At 39.7% G+C, this 22872-nt stretch overlaps 1 pseudogene; it reads right to left on the bottom strand.

Moving 5' to 3' along the window:
- Positions 1 to 21913: 21913 nt before the first annotated feature.
- Positions 21914 to 22559, bottom strand: LOC110123836 (6-pyruvoyl tetrahydrobiopterin synthase pseudogene; annotated as a pseudogene).
- Positions 22560 to 22872: the final 313 nt, after the last annotated feature.

The following is a 22872-nucleotide window of genomic DNA, read 5'->3' as shown; positions in this document are numbered from 1 at the left end:
GATTGAGAAGATACAAGAAAGGTTTAACAAGGACCTAGAAGAAATTTTAAAAAGTCAATTAAAAATTAATAATGAAATAAATGAGATCAAAAACACTCTGGAGGGAACCATGAGTAGAATAACAGAGACAGAAGATAGGATAAGTGAGTTAGAAGATAAAATGGTGGAAATAAATGAAGCAGAGAGGAAAAAAGAAAAAAGAATCAAAAGAAATGAGGACAACCTCAGGGACCTCTGGGACAATGTGAAACACCCCAACATTCGAATCATAGGAGTCCCAGAAGAAGAAGACAAAAAGAAAGGCCATGAGAAGTTACTCGAGGAGATAATAGCTGAAAACTTCCCTAAAATGGGGAAGGAAGTAGCCAACCAAGTCCAAGAAACCCAGAGAGTCCCAAACAGGATAAACCCAAGGCGAAACACCCCAAGACACATATTAATCAAATTAACAAAGATCAAACACAAAGAACAAATATTAAAGGCAGCAAGGGAGAAACAACAAATAACACACAAAGGGATTCCCATAAGGATAACAGCTGATCTATCAATAGAAACCCTATAGGCCAGAAGGGAATGGCAGGACATACTTAAAGTAATGAAAGAGAATAACCTACAACCTAGATTACTCTACCCAGCAAGGATCTCATTCAGATATGAAGGAGAACTCAAAAGCTTTACAGACAAGCAAAAGCTGAGAGAATTCAGCACCACCAAACCAGCTCTACAACAAATACTAAAGGATCTTCTCTAGACAGGAAACACAGAAAGGTGGTGTAAACGTGAACCCCAAACAACAAAATAAATGGCAACGGGACCATACCTATCAATAATTACCTTAAATGTAAATGGGTTGAATGCCCCAACCAAAAGACAAAGGCTGGCTGAATGGATACAAAAGCAAGACCCCTATATATGCTGTCTACAAGAGACCCACCTCAAAGCAAGGGACACATACAGACTAAAAGTGAAGGGCTGGAAAAAAATATTCCACGCAAACGGAGACAAAAAGAAAGCAGGAGTCGCAATACTCATATCAGATAAAATAGACTTTCAAATAAAGGCTGTGAAAAGAGACAAAGATGGACACTACATAATGATCAAAGGATCAATCCAAGAAGAAGATATAACAATTATAAATATATATGCACCCAACATAGGAGCACCGCAATATGTAAGGCAAACACTAACGAGTATGAAAGAGGAAATTAATAGTAACACAATAATAGTAGGAGACTTTAATACCCCACTCACAACTATGGATAGACCAACTAAACAGAAAATGAACAAGGAAACACAAACTTTAAAGGACACAATGGACCAGCTAGACCTTATTGACATCTATAGGACGTTTCACCCCAAAACAATCAACTTCACCTTTTTCTCAAGTGCACACGGAACCTTCTCCAGAATAGATCACATCCTGGGCCATAAATCTAGTCTTGGTAAATTCAAAAAAAATTGAAATCATTCCAGTCATCTTTTCTGACCACAGTGCAGTAAGATTAGATTTCAATTACAGGAAAAAAATCATTAAAAATTCAAACGTATGGAGGCTAAACAACACGCTTCTGAATAACCAACAAATCATAGAAGAAATCAAAATATGCATAGAAATGAATGAAAATGAAAACACAACAACCCAAAGCCTATGGGACACTGTAAAAGCAGTGCTAAGGGGAAGATTCATAGCATTACAGGCCTACCTCAAGAAACAAGAAAAAAGTCAAATAAATAACCTAACTCTACACCTAAAGCAACTAGAGAAGGAAGAAATGAAGAACCCCAGGGTTAGTAGAAGGAAAGAAATCTTAAAAATTAGGGCAGAAATAAATGCAAAAGAAACTAAAGAGACCATAGCAAAAATCAACAAAGCTAAAAGCTGGTTTTTTGAAAAAATAAACAAAATTGACAAACCATTAGCAAGACTCATTAAGAAACAAAGGGAGAAGAACCAAATTAACAAAATTAGAAATGAAAATGGAGAGATCACAACAGACAACACTGAAATACAAAGGAGCATGAGACTACTACCAGCAGCTCTATGCCAATAAAATGGACAACTTGGAAGAAATGGACAAGTTCTTAGAGAAGTATAACTTTCCAAAACTGAATCAGGAAGAAATAGAAGATCTGAACAAACCCATCACAAGCAAGGAAATCGAAACTGTAATCAGAAATCTTCCAGCAAACAAAAGCCCAGGACCAGATGGCTTCACAGCTGAATTCTACCAAAAATTTAGGGAAGAGCTAACACCTATCTTACTCAAACTCTTCCAGAAAATTGCAGAAGAAGGTAAACTTCCAAACTCATTCTATGAGGCCACCATCACCCTAATTCCAAAACCAGACAAACATGCCACAAAAAAAGAGAACTACAGGCCAATATCACTGATGAACATAGATGCAAAAATCCTTAACAAAATTCTAGCAAACAGAATCCAACAACATATTAAAAAAATCATACACCATGACCAAGTGGGCTTTATCCCAGGAATGCAAGGATTCTTTAATATCCACAAATCAATCAACGTAATACACCACATTAACAAATTGAAAGATAAAAACCATATGATTATCTCAATAGATGCAGAAAAAGCCTTTGACAAAATTCAACATCCATTTATGATTAAAACTCTCCAGAAAGCAGGAATAGAAGGAACATACCTCAACATAATAAAAGCTATATATGACAAACCCACAGCAAGCATCACCCTCAATGGTGAAAAATTGAAAGCATTTCCCCTGAAATCAGGAACAAGACAAGGGTGCCCACTCTCACCACTACTATTCAACATAGTTTTGGAAGTGTTGGCCACAGCAATCAGGGCAGAAAAAGAAGTAAAAGGAATCCAGATAGGAAAAGAAGAAGTGAAACTCTCTCTGTTTGCAGATGACATGATCCTCTACATAGAAAACCCTAAAGACTCTACCAGAAAATTACCAGAGCTAATCAATGAATACAGTAAAGTTGCAGGATATAAAATTAACACACAGAAATCTCTTGCATTCCTATACACTAACTATGAGAAAACAGAAAGAGAAATTAAGGAAACGATACCATTCACCATTGCAACAAAAAGAATAAAATACTTAGGAGTATATCTACCTAAAGAAACAAAAGACCTATACATAGAAAACTATATAACACTGATGAAAGAAATCAAAGAGGACACAAACAGATGGAGAAATATACCATGTTCATGGATTGGAAGAATCAATATTGTCAAAATGGCGATACTACCCAAAGCAATCTATAGATTCAATGCAATCCCTATCAAACTACCAATGGTATTTTTCACAGAACTAGAACAAATAATTTCACAATTTGTATGGAAATACAAAAAACCTCGAACAGCCAAAGTAACCTTGAGAAAGAAGAATGGAACTGGAGGAATCAACCTGCCTGACTTCAGACTATACTACAAAGCCACAGTCATCAAGACAGTATGGTACTGGCACAAAGACAGAAATATAGATCAATGGAACAGAATAGAAAGCCCAGAGATAAATCCATGAACCTATGGTCACCTTATCTTTGACAAAGGAGGCAAGGATATACAATGGATAAAAGATAACCTCTTTAACAAGTGGTGCTGGGAAAACTGGTCAACCACCTGTAAAAGAATGAAACTAGAACACTTTCTAACACCATACACAAAAATAAACTCAAAATGGATTAAAGATCTAAATGTAAGACCAGAAACTATAAAACTCCTAGAGGAGAACATAGACAAAACACTCTCCGACATAAATCACAGCAGGATCCTCTATGACCCACATCCCAGAATTTTAGAAACAAAAGCAAAAATAAACAAATGGGACCTAATGAAACTGAAAAGCTTTTGCACAACAAAGGAAACTATAAGCAAGGTGAAAAGACAGCCCTCAGATTGGGAGAAAATAATAGCAAACGAAGCAACAGACAAAGGATTAATCTCAAAAATATACAAGCAACTCCTGCAGCTCAATTCCAGAAAAATAAATGACCCAATCAAAAAATGGGCCAAAGAACTAAGCAGACATTTCTCCAAGGAAGACATACGGATGGCAAAAAAACACATGAAAAGATGCTCAACATCACTCATTATCAGAGAAATGCAAATCAAAACCACAATGAGGTACCATTACACGCCAGTCAGGATGGCTGGTATCCAAAAGTCTACAAGCAATAAATGCCGGAGAGGGTGTGGAGAAAAGGAAACCCTCTTACACTGTTGGTGGGAATGCAAATTAGTACAGCCACTATGGAAAACAGTGTGGAGATTCCTTAAAAAGCTGGAAATAGATCTGCCATATGACCCAGCAATACCACTTCTAGGCATACACACTGAGGAAACCAGATCCGAAAGAGACACGTGCACCCCAATGTTCATCGCAGCACTGTTTATAATAGCCAGGACATGGAAGCAACCTAGATGCCCATCAGCAGACGAATGGATGAGGAAGCTGTGGTACATATACACCATGGAATATTACTCAGCCATTAAAAAGAATTCATTTGAATCAGTTCTAATGAGATGGGTGAAACTGGAGCCCATTATACAAAGCGAAGTAAGCCAGAAGATAAAGACCATTACAGTATACTAACACATATATATGGAATTTAGAAAGATGGTAACGATAACCCTATATGCAAAAAAAGAAAAAGAGACTCAGATGTATAGAACAGACTTGTGGACTCAGTGGGAGAAGGCGAGGGTGGGATGTTTCAAGAGAACAGCATCGAAACATGTATATCTAGGGTGAAACAGATCACCAGCCCAGGTTGGATGCATGAGACAAGTGCTCGGGCCTGGTGCACTGGGAAGACCCAGAGGGGTGGGGTGGAGAGGGAGGTGGGATGGGGGACCGGGATGGGGAATACATGTAAATCCATGGCTAATTCATTTCAATGTATGACAAAAACCACTGCAATGTTGTAAACTAATTAGCCTCCAACTAATAAAAATAAATGGAAAAAAAAGTATGATAGTGAAATTTTTTAATTCAATAGAAACATAGAAAAGTAAAGTAGAGGAAATATACTAAGATGCAAAACCAACACATAAAGAGATATAAAATGGGAGGGGCTTCCCAGGTGGCACTAGTGGTAAAGAACCCACCTGCCAATGCAGGAGACAGAAGAAATGCAGGTTTTATCCCTGGGCTGGGAAAATCCTTTGGAGGAGGGCATGGCAACCCACTCCAGTATTCTTGCCTGGAGAATCCCATGGACAGAGGAGCCTGGCAGGTTACAGTCCATAGGGTTACCAAGGGACAAAACTGAAATGACTTAGCAGGCACACATACATAAAATAGGAGATAAATAATAGAAAATTCAGAAGGTATCTAAAAGAGCTCTCGTCCAATCTTAATGCATTTCAGGAAGAAAGCAAAGAAATGGAAAAAATCAAATCCACAAAGATAAAAAATTACAAAAAAAAAAGCTACAATTGAAAAGTGAGTATTCATAATGAAAGAGCCCACAGCGAGAGAAAAATTCACATCGTTATAAAGTTTTATGAAACCAGATATTTTAAAAAGGAGCTGAAAAGCATTCAGGCAGGAAAAAAGCAAGTAGTTTCAAGACAAACATTTAGGAATGAAAATGGCTTTAGACTTCTCAACCACAACTCTGGAATCTAGGAGATGATGCAAAAATGTTTCCAAAATTCTCATAGAAAATTATTTCCAGCCATAAAATATGATATCCAGGCAAAGTATTAAGTAAATATGAGAGTAAAATAAAAGCATTTTTAGACTTGAAAGTTCTCAGAACTTTTTCTTGCTTTGCCTCCTTTTTTAGGAGACTGTTGGAGAATGTGATCTACCAAATCAAAAAGTTTATTGCTGGGGCTGGTGCACTGGGATGACCCAGAGGGATGGGATGGGAAGGGAGGTGGGAGAGGGTTTCAGGATGGGGAACACATGTAAATCCATGGCTGCTGACTCATGTCAATGTATGGCAAAAACCACTACAATATTGTAAAGTAATTAGTCCCCAACTAATAAAAATAATTGGGAAAAAAGTTTATTGAGAAAGAAAGAGATATGGTATGACTGACACAGTAGACTGGCTCACAAATAACTTCTATAACCACTTCCTAATATGCTTCTCTGGCTATATAGAAGTTGGAAAGCTAAAAACTACATTTACCCAATTCTCTTGAAACTGACTTCAGCTTTGTTCATCAGAAGAATGCACACAAGAGCTGAATTCAGAATTGAGTGGAGAATGAATATATAACACGCACAGCATCTGTTTTTGCTGATATGGGTATGTTGCAGGAACAGGGACCCCTTCCAGGGCCTGAAACTGGGCTCTTGTCTAACTCGGAAATGAATTGTCCAAGGAGACACATGTGCTGACAAAGCAAGAGATTTTATTGGGAAGGGCACCCAGGTAGAGAGCAGGAGGGTAAGGGAACCCAGGAGAACTGCTCTGCCGCGTGGCTTGCAGTCTTGGGTTTTATGGTGATGGGATTAGTTTCCGGCTGGTCTTTGGCCAATCATTCTAATTCAGCATCTTCCCTGGTGGCACACACATCGCTCAGCCAAGATGGATGCTAGCAAGAGGGATTCTGGGAAGTGGACGGACAGGCAGTGTCTCCTCTCGACCTTTCCTGAACTCTTCCGACCTTTCCCGAACTCTTCTGGCTGGTGGTGGCTTATTAGTTCCGTATTCCTTATCAGGATCTCCTGTCATAAAACAACTCATGCAAATGGTTACTATGGTGCCTGGCCAGGGTGGGCGGTTTCAATCAGTGTGCTTCCCCTAACAGGTAGAGCAAGTGACATGACTGTGGAGCCAACAGCTGCAGTAGCAGCATCCTGATTCCTGTGTCAAAGCTAAGAGAATATGCCCCTGGAGACCACAGATGTAATCTGGCTTTCTGAGTTACCGGTGTCTTGATTAGGACAGGATTGGCAGCACCAATAGCCATTCTTTTTCTGTGAGTCACCGCATGAAGGCCCCACCTAATGCCTGCTTCTCCATCCCTTTAGGTGATTTTTTTCACCACTGAATTCCTACATTCAGTCATTTTCTGCTTAAAATAGCTGGAGTGATTTCTGTTGTCTACCTGTACCCAAAATTATTGTAGGCAATGTTGAAGGATAAGAATCTGGGATCATGTGAGCTGCATTTATTTGAAAGGAGCGGGGATGCGTTACAATTAGAAGATGGGATACTAAGAATCCAGTCAGTGGCGTGTTACTTAAACAAACACCTGTGTGAACTAAAATGAAGTGCCTCCCATAGGCACAGCTTTGGTGGAACGAGCAGCAAAAGCTGCATCACAGTGTGACTTGTATAAAGAATATAAGAACTGAGAAGTTTAGGTTCTTTTTTGCTTCTCTGAAAAGTGAAAGTGAAAGTCAAAGTCACTCAGTTGTGTCTGACTCTCTGAGACCCGAAGTACTATACAGTCCATGGAATTCTCCAGGCTAGAATACTGGAGTGGGTAGCCTTTCCCTTCTCCAGGGGATCTTCCCAACTGAAAGGTTGTTGCTGAACAATGAAACGCCGGGATTCTTGGCCTCCAGTGGAGACGAATTCAATCCGGGGCCAGAGACGAGGCTGGATCTCTCAGAGCTTTTGTGTAATGAAGTTTCATTAAAGTACAAAGGAGATAGAGAGAGCTTCTGACATAGGCATCAGAAGGAGGCAGTAAGAGTACCCACCTTCTAGTCTTCAGCTGTATGTTATATAGTCACTCACAGTCTGTTAATGAAAAGAAAGGAATGTCTTAGAATTTAGAATGGCACCAGATAATTCATCCCAGGCCATAAAACGACTGACTTGAATCTTGTAGAAGGCAGATTCCCACACAAATAGTTTCGTTTACATAGATTAGGGAAAAATACCTGAGTAAGTAGGTTTGGCCATTTGGTGGAACTTACAGAGTCTGGGGTAAATTAACATATCTTAAGACAAACATTTCCATTAAAAAAATGTGTTTGTTAACTCAAGGTTTGAGAATAGTTAGCTTCAGGTGGAACCAGGTGTCATGGCAACACAGCATTTTAAGAGAAACCTCCTTTTAAATTTGTATAGAGAAGAAAAAAAAATACCACTAGTTTGTTTCCTCCTGCCACTTAAGAGATAAAAATGTCTGGCATTTGCAGCCTATTTCCTCTGCTTGGAGACCCCTGGCCTTCCTGCCTGTTACTCTCTCACAACCCAGGGATCAAACCCAGGTCTCCCACATTGCAGGCAGATTCTTTACCAGCTCAACCACAAGGAAAGCCCTTGTGGTTCCCTGGGTCCCTTTAAATCCACTGTGTGGCACTAATTTCACCACCCTAGCTCTAGGTAAAATTCAGTCCAGTGCTTGGACTTTTCAGGCCATTCTTAGAAAATGAGGACTCATTTTAGTCACTTTAATTCACTTAACACACATTCAATTCAATAATAAAAATCTCCTGTCCAATGATTCAAAGTTGCAGTTTCTTCCCAACGCCCAGCTCTGGCATGTTGCAGTGAGAAGCCTGCAATTGGGAAAGAAAGAAAGGTAGCTTCTGCCCTCTTCCCACCTAGTCCATCTCCTTTTCCTCCCTTATCTTGCCAAACCAGGGTCTGAGAACAAGGAAGAGGAATGGGAAACAAAAAAATTCATGCCATGCTGTCAAGATGATGTGGTGTCATGCTCTTTGGTCTAAGAGAAAGTCATAAACCAATTCTTTTCTTCCTGTCACTTTGGAAGATTTTGTGGGCTCATCAGAAATCCCATATTACTAGAAAACTATCATTTGTAAATCCCTTGTTATGACTACACACATTTTCATTCCAATCCCAAAGAAAGGCAATGCCAAAGAGTGTTCAAACTAGCGCACAATTGCACTCATCTCACACGCTATTAAAGCAATGCTCAAAATTCTCCAGTCCAGGCTTTAACAGTATGTGAACCATGAACATCCAGATGTTCAAGCTGGATTTAGACAGGGCAAAGGAACCAGAGATCAAATTGCTAACATCGTTGGATCACAGAAAAAGCAAGAGAGTTCCAGAAAAACACCTACTTCTGCTTTATTGACTATGCCAAAGCCTTTGACTGTGTGGAGCACAACAAACTATGGAAAATTCTTAAAGAGGTGGGAATACCAGATCACCTGATCTGCCTCGAGAAATCTGTATGCAGGTCAGGAAGCAACAGTTAGAACTGGACATGGAACAACAGACTGGTTCCAAATTGGGAAAGGAGTATGTCAAGACTGTATATTGTCACCCTGCTTATTTAACTTATATGCAGAGTACATCATGAGAAATGCCAGGCTGGATGAAACACAAGCTGGAATCAAGATTGCCGGGAGAAATATCAATAACTTCAGATATGCAGATGACACCACCCTTATGAAAGAAAGCAAAGCACTAAAGATCCTCTTGATGAAAGTGAAAGAGGAGAGTAAAAAGTTGGCTTAAAACTCGACATTCAGAAAACTAAGATCATGGCATCCAGTCCCCTCACTTCATGGCAAATAGCTGGGGAAACAGTGGAAACAGCGACAGACTTTATTATTAGCTCCAAAATCACTGCAGATAGTGACTGCAGCCATGAAATTAAAGGACTCTTGCTCCTTGGAAGAAAGGTTATGACCAACCTAGATAGCTTATTGAAAAGCAGAGACATTAGTTTGCCAACAAAGGTCCGTTTAGTCCAAGCTATGGCTTTTCCAGTAGTCATGTAAGAATGTGAGAGTTGGACCATAAAGAAAGCTGAGTGCCGAAGAATTGATGCTTTTGAACTGTGCTGTTGGAGAAGACTCTTGAGAGTCCCTTGGACTGCAAGGAGATCCAACCAGTCCATCCTAAAGGAAATCAGTCCTCAATATTCATTGGAAGGACTAACGCTGAAGCTGAAACTCCAATACTTTGGCCACCTGATGTGAAGAGTTGACTCACTGGAAAAGACCCTGATGCTGGGAAAGATTGAAGGCGGGAGGAGAAGGGGACGACAGAGGATGAGATGGTTGGATGGCATCACTGACTCAGTAGACATGAATTTGAATAAACTCCGGAAGTTGGAGATGGACAGGGAGGCCTGGCATGCTGCAGGCCCTGGGGTCATGGAGTCAGACTCGACTGAGCAACTGAACTGAACTGAACTGATGACTTACCTTGGAATATGTTCTCTGTTATACAGGAAATTCTTTTGAAACTTCCATTGCATCTTGTTACACTTTGGAAAAAATTAAAATTAAAATAATGACTATTTACTAGACTAGATAATTCTTAAGGTCTCTTTCAGCTCTGTAAACTGTGTGTGGATGGTGAGAGGCATATTCGAAGAGGAGAGGGAAGTGCTAATGGTGGTGGCATTGTGAAGAGGAGGACAGGTGTGGGGTGATGTGGTCAGGGTTGGGTATAGCAACAGTACTTCCTGTTGACTCTCCCTGAAAGCCTTGGAGGATGAGGCTGAAAGGATGACTGCATAAGAACAGAAGATAAAAGAACTACTGGCTAGACACCATCATTTTTTAAAAATTAATTTCTTTATTTTATTTGGAGACTAATTTCTTTACAATGTTGTAGTGGTTTTTGCCATACATTGACATGAATCAGTCATAGACACCATCATTTGAAGAGACCTAAAGAAGATGGTTTAGAAAAAGAGAAAACTTTCTTCACCATTTTGAGATTTGTAGGATGTTAGGAAAATACTGTTCAATATATTTTACTCTAGAGAGGATTATAATAGTGACTTTTAAACAATACACCAGTTCTCTGCTTTTAATAAAACTAAATGAGCAATCTTTTGCAGTAATTCCATGAATGTATTATTGAAGAATGTAGGCTACATTCAGGTTGCCTATTCCTAAAATGAAATGCTGCTTGATAGAAAATTTAGCAAAAGCTAAATCATTTCCCCCAAGCATTTTAGCTCTGATGAGGTGAATGGGTCCTGAGCACTCTTTGGTAGACTTCCAATCAGAAATAACTGGCATCTGAAAAGGCTTAGACTTGGAAGAGAGCCAATTCTTTCTCCTTCTTCTCCCTCAATAATATTGATTTCTGAGCATTATAAAGCAAAATTTTCTAAATGTTTCAGGTTTGGGATTAAAGCAAAATATATTTCTATTTTCACAGTTCAAAAATTCCAAAAAAATTGCTTTCTTTAATGATCTTGAAATTTTTTGTGATGATTTGTACCCTGACTTTTGGATCATTTAATTTCCAGTGATGGGGAAAGTGAGGTAAGGAAAAACCGGAGTGATTGATCATCAAGTTAGTCACTCTCAGTAAAATTGTCAATATGAAGGTAAAAGTTGCATGTCATTGATTAAATTTGCATCTCTTTGATAACAAGTGAGGCAGGGCATTTTTTTTTTTTCCCAGTGCTTAACAGCCAATTATATCTCTTCTTCTTTTTTTTTTTTTTTAATCTCTTCATTTTTAAGGTACCCATTCATTAGTATCAGAGAAGGCAAGGGCAACCCACTCCAGTACTCTTGCCTGGAAAATCCCACGGATGGAGAAGCCTGGTAGACTGCAGTCCATGGGGTCGCTAAGAGTTGGACACAACTGACATCACTTTCACCTTTCACTTTCCGCTTTCATGCACTGGAGAAGGAAATGGCAACCCACTCCAGTGTTCTTACCTGGAGAATCCCAGGGATGGGGGAGCCTGATGGGCTGCCGTCTATAGGGTCGCACAGAGTCGGCCACGACTGAAGTGATTTAGCAGCAGCAGCATTCATTAGTAGAACTGGTCTTTTGATAAACAGATAACAATTTCCAGTAGAGTAGACAAACTATGTTCTGGTCCTTCTCTTTTTTTAATTTGTATTTTAAGGATATATTGCACTTAAATGAGTAGAGTACAGGCCTCAGCCATAAAATGAAACAAAAAAAAGTTAACCTTCATCTTAAACGTGAATCACTTTTAGCTATTTCTGCTGTAACAGTTCTATTTTCTATTTTCAGACAAGAAAATTTCTAAAAAGTCAGCTGTTCTAAATATATATTCTTACCCTTAAAAGACAGATATCAATGTTTAACTTGCTTATCAATTGTAAATTTATACAAGTTAGCTCATTGAATTGCCTCCATGTACATTCACTTTGAATGGTTGAGAAAGACATTTAGTTTCACTTGATTAAAAATTTTTTCAGGTTAATTTCCTAAAGTCATTCTTTATTACTGAACTTTGTAGCCGTGAAGACTCTTTCATCTATGTGCTAGAGTGAATTCAAAACTGCTTCCTGAAGAGAATCTAGGCTCCAAGAGTATTCCCTGGTTTACCTCCCTGCCTTCTAAGGCTTTTCTGCCTTCAAAGGAGGTTATCAGTATTATTTCCAGCCCAGCTGACTATTAATATTTATGACTCTAACTTCACACATTCTGAAGGTATTGAGAACAACATTGAATTCACAATACTCGCTCAAAGTGAGACAAATAATATAAATGGAAGGTTGACTGAATGCTCTATTTCTCTAGTTTATGCGAAGATCTATCCTTAGGAGAGACCAAACCAGAAGAGAGCTAGATCTCAGCCTCTTATCATCTATTCTTGCTGAATTAAGCTCTGACGTGATGTCATTATCCTATTCTAAGAGATATTTATGTAAAACAATTAAACTCACTGGCCTTTCAGTTCATTGACCTCATCTGCATTGACATTTTTCATCTACACAATCAACTGAGGTACCCACTTTCCAAAGTTACATCCTAGATGTCATCACAGAAGAAACTGTACTGCTTCCAAATTCATAAATCAAATATCTTAATTCCTTTGCTGTATACCCAGCTCTTTTACCCAAGTAGCACACTGCCACACTCTTCATCTCATTAAGAGCACCTATCATTTGACACCACCACTGCAATTTTCAATCTGTCAAGGTTTTCTAATCTTCACTTTCTTCATTAACCATCTTAGGTACCAGCCTAAATTTAGAGTGTTAGTCACTCAGTCACATCCAACTCTCTGTGACCCCATGCACTGTAGCCCACCAGGCTTCTCTGGGATTTCCCAGGAAGGAATACTGGAGTGAGTTGCCATTTCCTTCTCCAGGGGATCTTCCCAACCCAAGGACTGAACCAGGGCCTCCCACATTGCAGGTAGATTCTTTACTTCCTGAGCCACAAGTTCAGTTCAGTTCAGTCGCTCAGTCGTGTCTGACTCTTTGCAACCCCAAGAACCACAGCACGCCAGGCCTCCCTGTCCAATACCAACTCCTGAAGTTTACCCAAACCCATGTCCATTGAGTCAGTGATGCCATCCAACCATCTCATCCTCTGTCGTCCCCTTCTCCTCCTGCCCTCAATCTTTCCCAGCATTATGGTCTTTCCAAATGAGTCAGCACTTCGCATCAGGTGGTTCAAAGTATTGGAGTTTCAGCTTCAACATCAGTCCTACCAATGAACACCCAGGACTGATTTTCTTTAGGATGGACTAGTTGGATCTCCTTGCAGTCCAAGGGACTCTCAAGAGTCTTCTCCAGCACCACAGTTCAAAAGCATCAATTCTTCAGCACTCAGCTTTCTTTATGGTCCAACTCTCTCATCCATACATGACTACTGGAAAAGCCATTGCCTTGACTAGATGGACCTTTGTTGACAAAGTACTGTCTCTGCTGTCTAAGTTGGTCATAACTTTCCTTCCAAGGAGTAAGTGTCTTTTAATTTCATGGCTGCAATCACCATCTGCAGTGATTTTGGTAGCCCAGAAAAATAAAGACAGCCACTGTTTCCACTGTTTCCCCATCTAATTGCCATGAAGTGATGGGACCAAATGCCATGATCTTAGTTTTCTGAATGTTGAGCTTTAAGCCAGCTTTTTAACTCTTCTTTCATCAAGAGGCTCTTTAGTTTTTCTTCACTTTCTGCCATAAGGGTGGTGTCATCTGCATATTTGAGGTTATTGATATTTCTCCTGGCTATCTTGATTCCAGCTTGTGCTTCTTCCAGCCCAGCGTTTCTCATGATGTATTCTGCATGTAAGTTAAATAAGTAGGGTGACAATATACAGCCTTGACATACTCCTTTCCCTATTTGGAACCAGTCTGTTGTTCCATGTCCAGTTCTAACTGTTGCTTCCTGACCTGCATACAGGTTTCTGAAGAGGCAGGTCAGATGGTCTGTTATTCCCATCTTTGAAGAATTTTCCATAGTTTATTGTGATCCACACAGTCAAAGGCTTTAGTGTAATCAATAAAGCAAAGGTAGATGTTTTTCTGGAACTCTCTTGCTTTTTTGATGATCCAGCAGATGTTGGCAATTTGATCTCTGGTTCCTCTGCCTTTTCTAAAACCACCTTGAACATCTGGAAGCTCACAGTTCACACATTGCTGAAGCCTGGCTTGGAGAATTTTGAGCATTACTTTACTAGTGTGTGAGATGAATGCATTGTGCTGTAGTTTGAGCATTCTTTGGGATTGCCTTCCTTTGGGATTGGAATGAAAACTGACCTTTCCCAGTCCTGTGGCCACTGCTGAGTTTTCCAAATTTGCTGGCATATTGAGTTCAGCACTTTCACATCATCATCTTTCAGGATTTGAAATAGCTCAACTGGAACTCCATCACCTCCACTAGCTTTGTTTGTAGTGATGCTTCCTAAGGCCCACTTGACAAGAGAATCCCACTAATACTGGAGTGGTTTGCCGTGCCTTTCTCCAGGGGAATCTTCTCAACCCAGGGATTGAAAGCAGGTCTCTGCATTGCAGGCAGTTTCTTTACTGTCTGAGCCACCTGGGAAGCCCAAGAATACTGGAGCAGGTAGCCCGTCCCTTCTCCAGGGGACCCTCCCACCCCGTTAATCACACTGGGGCCTCCTACATTGCAGGTGGATTCTTTAACAGCTGAGCCACCAGGGAAGCCCTAGATTTATAATCACTCATGTCATTTAAAAACCCAGTGGTAAGTCTTGCTTTAGCTATAGCTTGATGCTGGGGATCAGATAGACAAAAGAGCTGTTTCTTTTCTGGTTTTAAGAGGCTCTGTATCCTCAAGATTCATTCTACTCTCAGGCAGGATCTCTCCTTTTGATGGCAAGAAGGCTGCACTAATTAGCTTCAAAAATCCAAATCTAACTGAAACAGAGACTCTCTTTATTAACAGCTTTCAATAAAGTCCTGGAACTCACTGAAAGTCATTTGGAGGATGCACATTCCACTCCCCACTCTTATGGCTTGCTCCAGCTTAGATATGATGGCTGGTACTTATGCAGCCATTGTGAAGGTGAAAGTCAAATGTAGAGCACGGCAGTACAGCAGTAGAGACAGAGTTTGGGTCCTTACCTTTGTAAAACTGCTCCAATAGTTCTGGAGAATCCAACTACATATTTATTTTACACAAAGATAAATAAATTTCTACCATATTTAAGGCAATGTTATTTTATCTTTTTCTTCTTTATATCACTCACAACCTAATCTAATCCTCATCCATGCAAAATACAAGGTGCTGAAATAAACCATGGCATTTCAGGATGCAAAAGCAAATATAAAGACAAAGGAAAAAAAAATAGGAAGTGAAGGAAAATCCAAACGTGACCAAGGTATGTATTTTCTATCATAGTCCAGTTCAGTTGCTCAGTCATGTCCGACATTTTGAGACCCCATGGACTGCAGCACGCCAGGCTTCGCTGTCCATCACTAACTCCTGAAGCTTGCTCAAAACATGTCCATTGAGTCAGTGATGTCATCCAACCATCTCATCCTCTGTCATTCCCTTCTCCTCCCACCTTCAGTCTTCCCCAGCATCAGGGTCTTTTCCAATGAGTCAGTTCTTTGCATCAGGTGACCAAAGTATTGGAGTTTCGGCTTCAACATTAGTCCTTCCAATGAATATTGAGGACTGATTTCCTTTAGGATGGACTGGTTTGATCTCTTTTCATTCCAAGGGACTCTCAAGAGTCTTCTCCAACACCACAGCTCAAAAGCATCAATTCTTCCATGCTCAGCTTTCTATATGGTCCAACTCTCACATCCATGCATAACTACTGGATAAATCATAGCCTTGACTAGACAGAACATTGTTGGTAAAGTAATGTCTCTGCTTTTTAATATGCTGTCTAGGTTAGTCATAACTTTCCTTCCAAGGAGCAAGAGTCTTTTAATTTCATGGCTGCTGTCACCATCTGCAGTGATTTTGAAGCCCAAGAAAATAAAGTCTGTCACTGTTTCTATTTTTGCCCCATGTATTTGCCATGAAGTAATGGGACCAGATGCCATGATCTTAGATTTCTGAATGTTGAGTTTTAAGCCAACTTTTACTCTCCTCTTTCACTTTGATCAAGAGGCTCTTTATTTCTTCACTATCTGCCATAAGGGTGGTGTCATCCTCATATGTGAGGTTATTGATATTTCGCCCAGAAATCTTGATTCCAGTTTGTGCTTCATCCAGCCCGGCATTTCACATGATGTACTCTGCATATAAGTTAAATAAGCAGGGTGACAATATACAGTCTTGATGTACTCCTTTCCCCATCTGGAACCAGTCTCTTGTCCCATGTCCAGTTCTAACTGCTGCTTCTGACCTGCATACATATTTCTCAGGAGGCAGGTCAGGTGATCTGGTGTTCCCATCTCTTTAAGAATTTTCCAGTTTGTTGTGATTCACAAGCTCAAAGACTTTGGCTTCGTCAATAAAGCAGAAGTAGATGTTTTTCTGGAGCTCTCTTGCTTTTTCGAAGATCGGCAATTTGATCTCTGGTTCCTCTGCCTTTTCTAAATCCTGCTTGAACATCTGGAAGTTCAGGGTTCACGTACTGTTAAAGCCTGGCTTGGAGAATTTTGAGCATTATTTTGCTAGCTTGTGAGATGAGTGCAAATGTGTGGTAGTTTGAACATTCTTTGGCATTGCCTTTCTTTGAGATTGGAATGAAAACTGACCTTTTCCAGTCCTGTGTCCACTGCTCAGTTTTCCAAATTTGCTGACATATTGAGTGTAGCACTTTCACAGCATCATCTTTTAGGATTTGAAATAGCTCAACTGGAATTCCATTGCCTCCACTAGCTTTGTTAGTAGTGATGCTTCCTAAGGCCCAATTGACATCGCATTCCAGGATATCTGGCTCTAGGTGAGTGACCACACATCGTGATTATCTGGATCACGAAATTCTTTTTTGTACAGTTCTTCTGTGTATTCTTGCCACCTCTTCTTAATATCTTCTCCTTCAGTTAGGCCCACATCATTTCTGTCCTTTATTGTGCCCATCTTTGCTTGAAATGCTCCCTTGGTATCTCTAATTTTCTTGAAGAGATCTCTAGTCTTTTCCATTCTATCGTTTTCCTCTATTTCTTTGCATTGATCACTGAGGAAGGCTTTCTTAACTCTCCTTGCTATTTTTTGGAACTCTGCATTCAAATGGGTATATTTTTCCTTTTCTCCTTTGCCTTTAGCTTCCCTTCTTTTCTCAGCTATTTGTAAGGCCTCCTCAGACAACCATTTTGCCTTTTTGCATTTGTTTTTCTTGGGGATGATTTTGATCATCACCTCCTGTACAATGTCACGAACCTCCATCCATAGTTCTTCAGGCACTCCATCTATCAGATCTAATCCTTTGAATTTATTTGTCACTTCCACTGTATAATCGTGAAGGATTTGATTTAGGTCATACCTGAATGGTTAGTGGTTTTCCCTACTTTCTTCAATTTATTTCTGAATTTTGCAGTAAGGGGTTCATGATCTGAGCCACAGTTGGCTCCCAGTCTTTTTTTTTTTTTTTTTTACTGACTATAAAGAGCTTCTCCATCTTCAGCTCAAAGAATATAATCAGTCTGATTTCAGTATTGATCATCTGGTGATGTCCATGTGTAGAGTCTTCTCTTGTGTTATTGGAAGAGGGTGTTTGCTATGATCAGTGAGTTCTCTTAGCAAAACTCTGTTAGCCTTTGTCCTGCTTCATTTTGTACTCCATGGTCAAATTTGCCTGTTATTCCAAGTATCTCTTGACTTCCTACTTTTACATTCTAGTCCCCTATAATGAAAAGGACATCTTTTTTGGGTGTTAGTTCTAGAAGGTCTTTTAGGTCTTCATAGAACCATTGAACTTCAGCAATTTTCAAATTCAACTTTTCTATCATAAGAATAAATTTAAAATTTATTCTTTAAGCTGTGTATGTGTATGGGTATGTGTGTATACATAGAGGGGATATGAAATAGTTTGGGCTAGGCATAATGTGATAAGATTATAGTATATGTTAGAAAGATTCTTTAAGTGACATGATGGACATTTTGGAAGTGGACAAGATCAGAGGAATTGAGCTTGTAGCAACTCTAGTGAGATAAGGATCACAATCAGGGCAACTGGGGATGGCAAAGAGGAGACAAATTTGAAAAATAGTTAATATATACAAGAAAGAATAGACCAAGTCTAGTCAACCTGAATAACTTCTGAAGCTCTAGAGGCAAATTTTGTTGTTGTTGTTTTAGTCACTATGTCGTGTCTACTCTTTTGTGACCCTATGGACCGTAGCCGGTCAGGCTCCTCTGTCCATGGGATATCCTATCAAGAATACTGGAGTGGGTTTCCATTTCCTTCTCCAGAGGATCTTCTCAACCCAGGGATCGAATCTGTGATTTCCTGCATTGACAAGTAGATTCTTTACCACTGAGCCACCTGGGAAGCCCCACTAGAGGCAAATAGGCTCTATTATAAGACCACAACCAGCTAATATGAGAGGTTCAAACTCACCATTTCAGAGAGATGGCATGAAAAAAAAAAAGTTCTTCATGTTGTAGATTTTTCACTCCTCACATATTAACCACTCACAACAGTTCTTAGATTCACGTGCATGTTTTGTCTGAATGAATGTACCCAGTTTATTGGAATGCACACTTATTTAAACCACTGTTATTTGTCAGTTATTATTTGGATCAGTTCTTCCTCTTTCAGCAGACAAGATGTCTTCAATTTCTTGCCTCAGACAAGTAAGTAACTTTATCTTTCTGCAACTCAACTTAGTGTTTATCTTAAGCCTCCATTCTACCTAATAACCTAACATAGTTATTTAAGGTTTTTTTTTCCCCCCAGTCACTGCAGATATAAACTCTTGTCAATTCAGGATTTTTTTCTCCCTTCCTACTTTAGTTCAGGTCATTTAAACTCCTGGATGCTTGTATGAGCTCTTTGTATCATAGATGGGGAGTGGAAATGGTCATTGATCCAACTGAGAGATAACATAGTGAAGGTCTTCACTAACGATTGCAGTCTCATCTCTTAAGTACAAAGCAGCACACAGAGGAAATTCTAAACCTCAGTTGCCCACGCCCCCACTGCAAATATAACAAAATTAAAATAATGTCTACATCAGTTCAGTCAGTTCAGTCGCTCAGTCGTGTCCGACTCTGCGACCCCATGAATCACAGCACGCCAGGCCTCCCTGTCCATCACCAACTCTCGAAGTTTACTCAAACTCATGTCCATCGAGTAGGTGATGCCATCCAGCCATCTCATCCTCCGTCGTCCCCTTCTCATCCTGCCCCCAATCCCTCCCAACATCAGGGTCTTTTCCAATGAGTCAACTCTTCGCATGAGGTGGCCAAAGTATTGGAGTTGCAGCTTCAGCATCAGTCCTTCCAATGAACACCCAGGACTGATGTCCTTTAGGATGGACTGGCTGGCTCTCCTTGCAATCCAAGGGACTCTCAAGAGTCTTCTCCAACACCACAGTTCAAAAGCATCAGTTCTTCGGCACTCAGCTTTCTTCACAGTCCAACTCTCACATTCATACATGACCACTGGTAAAACCATAGCCTTGACTATATGGACCTTTGTTAGCAAAGTAATATCTCTGTTTTTTAATATGCTATCTAGGTTGGTTATAACTTTCCTTCAAAGGAGTAAGCATCTTTTAATTTCATGGCTGCATCACCATCTGCAGTGATTTTGGACATAAGTTAGAAAATTTTTATTACAGTTTTTAAGTGTAAGTAGACTTCTGCTTCACTTTGGAGGGATTGTCTTATTCAGTAAAGAATTGTAAAGACAAAAAAAATTTTTTTTAAAGTATTGAGAATGGCATGAACTTACATTCCACGCTGACTTTTATTTTTATGCAATTATTTCTATCCACACTATTTATACTCTGGGAAAACTTCACTTGATTCAGTCTCTAGATAGTTAAAAGAGAGTTTAAATGAGACTAGTTAACTAGTTCAAATCAGATCTTTGGTTCCAGTTTAATCAGTCCCTGACTGTGATCAGGAAATTGAGGATACTGAATATCTTACTCATTTCATACATACTCCTCAATGGTATATTTCATGACTTTATGGTGAAACCACTAGGAAAATATCCAGTTTTCACGTCAAAATTAATAATTTATCAACTCAATCCTTGGTAGGAAAAGGTTATGAAACAGTTCATAAAACAAAATTGGAAGTGATAACACACTGTCTCTACTCTCCATATCTAGAATTTTCTTCCTTTAATTTCCAACTGAAGTCTTCAGTCTCCATGTCTAAAATCAAATATCATTATCTGTTTAAAGGTTCCTATCAGTTATCCTGTTTTGTCTTTTAGACATAATTTATGGAGACCTTAAATTTATTAACAAATATTTATTGACTATCTACCATATACCAGGTATTATGCCAGGCACTGGGTTACTGCTGTGAATAAACAACAACAAAAAAATCCATATTCATGGAGCTTGCATTTTCTTGTGCATGCTAACTCACTTCAGTCGTGTCTGACTGTTTGCGTCCCTATGGATGTTGGCCCACCATGGGATTCTCCAGCCAAGAACACTGGATGGGTTACCATGCCCTCCTCCAAGGGATCTTCCCAACCCAGGCATTGAAACTGTGTCTCTTATGTCTCCTGCACTGGCAAGTAGGTTCTTTACCACTAGTACCACTTGGGAAGCATTTTCATGTGGGATGTGGACAAAATAAAAAATGCCATATTTTATTTCAAGTTGATAAGTACTATGGAGAAAAATAAAGCAGAGGGGGTAGTTTTACATATTGTAGGGAAGGAAAGCCTCATGTAAACATTTTAGTGAAAACTGAATAAAGTGAAGGAGCAAGCCATGCAAAACAAAGGCGAAGAGCTCTTCCAGAGGAAATGACGAGTTGAAAGGTTCTGAAGTGGCAGCCTGCTTTGCGTATCTGAGAAATACTGAGTACGTTTGTTGCCAGTATGTTTGTTGTGGAGGTATTAAAAGGACAGTAGAAGGTGAGAGCTAAGAGGTAAAGAAATACTGAGGACTTTGACTTTGCTGTGAGATTTGAAACCATTTAGATGTTCTTGAGCAAAGAAGTCACATGATCTGACTTATATTTTAACAAGGTCATTCTAGCTGCTAGGTTGAAAATAGCAATGGCAATGCCTAGTAAGACACTATTACAGTAACCCAGACTACATATGATGGTAGCTTGGATCTTGGTGGCAGAGGTAAAGGTGGCAAAAAGTGGTTATAATCTGGATATATTTTGAATATGTATACATACATAACCTATCAAATTTCTTCAGTTCAGCCACTCAGTCTTATCTGGCTCTTTGCGACATCATGGACTGCAGCATGCCAGGCTTTCCTGTACATCACCAACTCTTGGAGCTTGCTCAAACACATGTCCATCGAGTCATGCCATCTAACCATCTCATCCTCTGTGGCCCCCTTATCCTCCTGCTTCCAATCTTTCCCAGCATCAGGGTCTTTTCCAACAAGTCAGTTCTTTGCATCACGTGACCAAAGTATTGGAGTTTCAGCTTCAGCATCAGTCCTTCCAATGAAAATTCAGGACTGATTTCCTTTAGGATTGACTGGTTTGATCTCCTTGCAGTCCAAGGGATTCTCAAGAGTCTTCTCCAACACCACATTTCAAAACTATCAGTGCTTCAGCTTTCTTTATGGTCCAACTCTGACATCCATGCATGACTACTGGAAAAAACAGATTTGACTATATGGACCTCTATTTGCAAAGTAATATCTCTGCTTTTTAACATGCTGTCTGGGTGGGTCATAGATTTTCTTCCAAGGAGTAAGCATCTTTTTTTTTTTTTTTTTTTGCTGAAGTGATTTTAATCTATAGATGAACAACTCTTTAAATGATACTCAGAATACATTACAAACTTGGTTTTAAATTAGATTTGAGTCTAGAACAGGACTCACTCACAGTGATTCCAGAACACAATGTGGAAGTGCAACAGTTAGGTGATGACTTCTTAATTGTTCAAGGGGATAAAGATCTTCAAATATGGATGGAAATTAATCTCTAGGAGTTATTCTCCTTTATAGACCACAATATTATTGTCAGTTTCATATACTTTTACTTTATAAAGAACTCCCACAGGAAGAAATTTCTGGAGGTTTTCCCAGATATATACGGCTATATTTTCTGTTGTGCTTACAATGTCTGCAATATATGGCACATCTAGATCCAGATTCTTATGATCAAGGGGCTTCATAATCGCCTCCTGCATACACTCCTTGAGGTCAGTCAAATTCATGACCATTCCTGTAACAGGATCAACCTTTATAATTGTGCCCATGGCCATTTGGGTTGTTGCACTTCCCAAATAATTTCAAGTTTTCTTCATTACTAAGAGATTTGCTGTGCAGGCGGTGGGTCCCGCTGAAGGAGACGAGGCGGGACACTCGCGCCGCTGGCGAGGGCCCGACCCTGCCCCGTTCATGGCTCTGTAAGCCCCCCAGGAGTAAGCATCTTTTAATTTCATGGCTGCAGTCACCATCTGCAGTGATTTTGGAGCCCCCCAGAATAAAGTCTGCCACTGTTTCCACTGTTTCCCCATCTATTTGCCATGAAGTGATGGGATTGGATGTCATGATCTTAGTTTTGTGAATGTTGAGTTTTAAAAGCCAACTTTTCCATTTTCCTCTTTCACTTTTATCAAGAGGCTCCTTAATTCCTCTCTGCTTTCTGTCATAAGGGAGGTGTCATCTGCATATCTGAGGTCATTGATATTTCTCCCGGCAATCTAGATTTCA

The sequence above is a fragment of the Odocoileus virginianus genome, chromosome 10, assembly GCF_023699985.2.
Source record: "Odocoileus virginianus isolate 20LAN1187 ecotype Illinois chromosome 10, Ovbor_1.2, whole genome shotgun sequence".
In the NCBI taxonomy this organism is placed as follows: domain Eukaryota; kingdom Metazoa; phylum Chordata; class Mammalia; order Artiodactyla; family Cervidae; genus Odocoileus; species Odocoileus virginianus.
Note: the sequence above shows the minus strand (reverse complement) of the source record. Positions and strands in the feature narration are given on the sequence as shown.